Source organism: Podarcis pityusensis, assembly GCF_964106645.2.
Source record: "Podarcis pityusensis genome assembly, chromosome: 7".
Lineage (NCBI taxonomy): Eukaryota > Metazoa > Chordata > Lepidosauria > Squamata > Lacertidae > Podarcis > Podarcis pityusensis.
Window position 1 is genome coordinate 35010156 of NC_138031.1, and position 6213 is coordinate 35016368.

The window sequence follows — 6213 nt, forward strand, 5'->3', positions numbered from 1 at the left end:
ATTGTAGTAAAGTTAAAAGACTGAACAGTGATTCGTATTTTTAGATTTTATTTTAATGAAGGTTATTGCCAGGAAGAGAAATAGTGCACTTTTGGAAGTAATTGAGTAAAAAAAATGTATAAATAAGCATTAGTACTGTATATATTTAGGAAACCTTTGAAAACAGCAAGTGCTTTACAAATTGAATACAATTAGAATAGCAAAGATACCATGTTCACAATGCTGGCTGTTCAGCACACTCAGATTTTATTTGTGATTGCTGTACTAATTTGGTTTTTTTTATTATCTGTATTGTATCAATAGTGTATTATAACAGTGTACTATATTACACTTTATTGTACAGTATTTGGGATTTTCTTTGATTGCTATATTAAAAACATAAGCTAAACAACTTTTTCCTAATTTTTATACCAACATTATTGTTATTAGTACTGTGGGCAAAGGCCAGCTTTTTCTGTCTTTTGTCAGAGCTAGCTGCTATGGCTGGGTGGAAGTGAGCCACACGTGAGCAGCAACCCAGGTTTTCACCTGAACAGATCTGCAAGCTGTTCTTCCATAATTGTGTCCATGAATTTATTTTTTTAAATCATATTTCATTGGTCGCCATCTGGGTCCCAAAGCAGCTTAACAAAATGAAAGCGTACAAAACATTAAAAACCTACATTACACATCTGATATTAAAACTGCAAAAAACAGCATTAATGGTGCAAAGGCCTGGACTAAAATATTTTAACCAGGCATCCAGAACATATTGGGGATAGTGCCTGCCTAATTTATAGTGGGAGTAAATTCTGTAGAGTTGGATGCGATTCATCCCCTCCCATACCTTGAGTGCTTGCGACTTCTGGAATTTTATTTTTATTTTTTATTGACCACATGAGAGGTCAAATGTTGATGTAGCCAGTATGTTTTAATGATTATATCCCAGGATTGCAAGCAGAAGGGCAAATGTAAATAAGGCTGATGGGAACTATTTTTCAGAATACTGGATTAAGAGGCGGGAAAGAGCCTGTGGAGTTTCTGCTTCTAAATATTTATCAGGTTTGTACTCTCTTCCTCCCAGAAATTTGCATGGAGAACTTACAGACTGTATCCATTAATACCTGGCTAGTCTTAAATTTGCTTCACTTCAGAGAAGCGTACCTTCAGGAGATTTTCTGGATTACAGGATGTGGGCAAAGGGTCGAGGCGGAATGGCTAGTTCATGAGCTAAAGCTGTATGAGGAACCTGTGGCCCTTCAGGAGTTGCTGGACTGGTTCCCATCATTCCTAACCATTGGCCATGCTGGCTACGGCTGATGAGCACTGGAGACCAACACTTGAAGGGTCACTGACAGTAGCGGATGGCATGGTGGTGTGCCACTGTTCACCTGATTCTCTGGGTGCATGTGGTGCATCTGATAGTGCAAGATAAAGGGGCAAGGAAGCAGTGAGATCGGTGTAGTGCAAGTGCACCAGTGGAGCACTCCAACAGGTATGTTTCCCCTGTATGGACATTGCCATCTTCTGGCCTCTCTAGTTCACAGCAAGCAATAGTAAGTAAGATCAGGTGAGCATCAGCACCCCATCACAAGGTTTTCCCACCCTGAGTTAAAAGGGGTGTGCAGAACAGCCTAGGTGCCTATGCGAAAAGCAGATTAATGAAAAGGGTGTATGGTGTTGTTTTCTTTCTTTGAAGGACAAGTGTTTTACAAGTATCTATAGCAACACTATTTGGAGTCCTCCTGTGCATGTAGCTGAAACAAAACCGCACCACTCAAACTACGTGAGATGTACCAGCAGACGTAAGGGGTAACCTTGAGGCAGGCACAAACAATAACAGTGGAAAGAACTGGTAGGGAAAATCCCTAAGCAGGACAGCTGCTACCCCCAAACCACCCGCTAACAGCTCAGTGCAAGAATGATATGCTGCCACAGAAGGAACTGCCAACCAGGTGAGATAGAATGGAGTGGATGGAACAGACGGATACAAAATATATTGGATAGAACTCTCTCTTTCTCTGTATAGGTCACTTCCTGGTTCACTTCCTGATCCTTATTTGGAAGAAAATGCATTAATTCAGAGTTGTTAATCTTTGCTTAGCTATAATTAGGTATATATCAAAACATTTTCAATTAGGACTAGTCAAGTACTAATGTATAATGAAAACCATTCTAAAAGATTACCTAGTTTAATAATAATAATAATAAATAATAATAATACAGAGAATAATCAAATCTGCTGGGGGACATAAGTAGATAACAACCATAAATGTCATGGTATGGACCACATGACTACAAGCCTGGAAAACTCCCCCCATCCCCCTTCCCCAGCCTGCTGTTAGCCGCTAGTAAGTACAGTAAGCTGCTGACAGCTTGTCTAGAATTGCATGGGTGTAATCATTGGGTAGTTGAATCTACAAATGTCATGTGGTGCTGCATTTGGGTGATGTGTTCCAAGTGTGGATGGTTGCACTTAGAATTGTGTTTCAGTCTCCTTGAAGATACAGTGGTACTTCAGGTTAAGTAAAAAAGCAGATGTTGCATATAGCTTACCCACCTTTGCTCTAAGTGGCTTTAGCCAGCCTTCTGTTAGCAAGACTTCAAGCACCTAAAAACATATCACTGCAGTTACAACTGCTGCTGCTGTTTTTAGGATATCTCAGTACAGTGGTACCTCGGGTTAAGTACTTAATTCATTCCGGAGTTCCGTACTTAACCTGAAACTGTTCTTAACCTGAAGCACCACTTTAGCTAATGGGGCCTCCTGCTGCTGCCACGCCGCAGGAGCACAATTTCTGTTCTCATTCTGAAGCAAGTTCTTAACCTGAAGACCATTTCTGGGTTAGCGGAGTCTGTAACCTGAAGCGTCTGTAACCTGAAGTGTATGTAACCCAAGGTACCACTGTAACAGAATTCTGCCCAATGCTGCAGCTGAAGTGTGTTGTGGATGTCAGCTGGGCATCCAATTCAGTTGGTTGAGTTGGGCTGCAGTGCCTTATTCATTGCAATGTGAACATAATCCTATGTTTGGCAAGCATAGCCACAGAAAGGCATGTAGAATGCCATGTGAGGAGCCCAGAATGGTTCTTGCAGCATTGGCAAGAATGGAGAAGAGACAACAGCCCCTCGCAGCACATATTGATGGCTGTCCCTGCCTGCCTACAATGAGTTAGGTCCTGTTGCCAGAATGTCAGGATGAATTTCCCCTTTCTATAGGTACTAGATCTGCTTCTTGGAGCCGCACCCTTGGTGCAGTGGCTCACTGGGCCAAACTGTTGTTAGGGAACACCTTTGAATGTTGCGACATACAGGGAGTTGTAGTTTGCTTGAGTTAGCTGTAATCTCTATGACTAGTGCAGTGATTCTCCATTGGCACAAACTGGCTACCAATTCCATCTGAAAGGCTTGAGAGTGTTGATATTTACCCACCTCACGCTTACTTGCTGAGGCCTTTCCATAGGTTAGCGGTTTAAATAACATCTTGTCATCCTCATGCCCCTCTCAGCTGACCATACTGGAAACTCCTCCATCCTATTTATAGAACATGTAACTCATGAGTCTGCATAAAACATTCAAAAATAGAAATGGCCATAATTCATGAGTTACAATATCCATCTGAGGCTGTATAGCTGTTTCCCTGGCAGGCATATATGTGTATTGTACTGCAAGCTATCCTGTTAAAATAGGGTTTTGTTTTGTTTGTTTGTTTTGTAAAGGCAGTGGAATAGAACTTCACAAAATGCATCCTGTTCTATATTCAAAATATTTTGGATATCAGCTAGAAACTTTCAGCTTATTGAGCAACATAGTACAGCCTTATCTGTAGTCAGCAGACTTTAAACAGCTGCAGTTCCTCCACTAAATGCATGACTCAGTTGTTGGAAATGTGGAATTGAAATATTGCTAGATTAAAAAAAATGTAGTTGAAATATTGCTAGAACAGAAAAATGTAGTTATCAAGTATTTGCAAAAAGCTGCAAACACTTACTGAAAAACATTTTGAATGATTCAGTATTCAAACACTTCTAACATCCTGTAAGCAAGCTTCCTCAGTAGACACCTGTTATAGAACTCTTGTGAAACTTTGGACAGTGGCAGTAGTGCATCATGGCAGATCTAATAAGAAATGTAAATTCATATAGGTCTTAAAAATGGGGTTGTTTATTGCACACTGACATGAATCAAAATAGACAGTTTAACACTTCAACAGCTGTTAGTTCCATTGCATGGTGCTGATAATGCCAGGGTCATGGGTTCAATGCCTATATGGGCCAACTACATATTCCTGTATTGCAGAGAGATGGACTAAACGATATTGGAGTCCCTTCCAGCCCTACAATTCTGTGAATCCAGGTCAGCAACAGTACATATGTATTGTGTATAGCAGTGTGAGAAAATTAGCTAAATAAAATCACAAATAAACTGATACACCCACAACTTACATTCAGAAAGGAGCAAGCACAGAGGGCATGAGAGTGAGAAGGCACACTAGCCATGGGTGTAGCTAGTAGCAGGCTTTTGTTTTTTTGGGGGGGGGGGCAGAACCTCAGCTATGTATTTTTTATTGATTTTTATTGATTTGGGGACAGCTGCCCCTCCCTATCCCCCCTTGGCTACACCCATGACACTGGCTCATTCTTTCCAAATGGGCTCACTTGGCAGACTAGGCCTCAGCTTTGTGCAGCTGAACAGGGAGAATCAGAGAGGCACAGGCACACACACATGGAGATAGGAAGTTCAGAACAGATCTAAAAATACAGTCATACCTAGATAGGAAGAGGAAGAGCAGACGTGGAGGCTATGATTGGAAGGGAAAGGGCCTCCGGAATATAGGAGAGGGAGCAAAGGTTACCATGGCAGCCTCAGTGGACAATAAAACTGGCACAGGAGAACTGAGTTATGTTGAAGCTCCTGAGTTATGCAGGAAAACAGTTGAGGAAAACAGGGAAGAGGGAGTCCTGAAAACAATGGCTTGTTGTCAGCTGGAATAAGGATCCTTGCTTCAACAACTACCATGATTTGATTTCAGATTCAGATGATGGGCCCAGAAGGGCACATAGCTGTTAACTTTCAGATTTGAAAATAAGGGATCAGCAGCCTCGAAAATAAGGGATCAGCAGCCTCACCTGTCCCAGGGACAGTCTACGGGATATCTAACAATCAGGGATAGCAGCGGGAAGCAGCAGGAAATGGCACTGGAATAAGGGAATTTCCCGCAAAAAAAGGGAAGGTTGACAGCTATGGAAGGGCACCACATTGTACCAAGGTCACATCCTGTGCATATGACTTGCCAACATCATCTCCATTTGTGTTTTCCTGAATGTCTGGGTAGCACTACTAATTATCCTGGTACTTCAAGGTACAGTTGCCAGCAGTGAGCGCAGCTTCTCACGACTGAAGCACATCAGAATGTGATCCATGGTGGATGAGAGGCTCCCATCCCTTGCTATCCCATCCATCTGGATTGCTCAAAATCCTTATCTCTCTGCATTTGCACAAGCCAATGGTCGAAAAGCCACATTCTGAGTAGTGGCAGCGCACTATGTAACACAACAGATGTGTCACAGATTTTACTTTTAATAAGTTTTCTGTTTTGTAGCAGTTCCTATCTCGGTAAGCATAATTTATTTTGGAATATCCATTATTTTTATCTTTAAAAATATTAAATTAAGATAAAATAAAAAGCCATCCAGCTTACCCCTTACAACTTTATTTTATTGTAATTTATACAATAATTTATATAGTACTTCTAGCGTTGGTTGTATTTGAACTGAACTAGCTACCTAGCACAAATGACATTGAAGTTGAAGTTGAAAAAGAAACATACAGTACTTTAAAGCTAATTGAAGGAAGATAATTTTTGTAGTTAGTACCCCAAAAACTAACAGAACATTGGAAGGGGTGGATGTTACAGGCGCTTGCTTTTTGCTTCTCACTGCAGCAGAGTGTACATCAAAAAACGCATCGGGCTGAGCTCAGGTGGCCTAAGGCCGCCTCTGAATTCACATTTACTGTCGACTACTGAAATGACTTTTTAGAGATATTATAGAACTATTGGCCAGCAGCATGGTTATATCTATTGCAGTCAGAACCAGCCTAAAAAAAACCAAACCCCTCTCTTAATCTTAAATTGTTTACATACGCGGCAGTTAATAATATATAAACACAGTGATAAATGCCAATGAAGAGTCGGAAATGCATTAACCAGCGCAGTTTTTCCCTCCAGCAGTT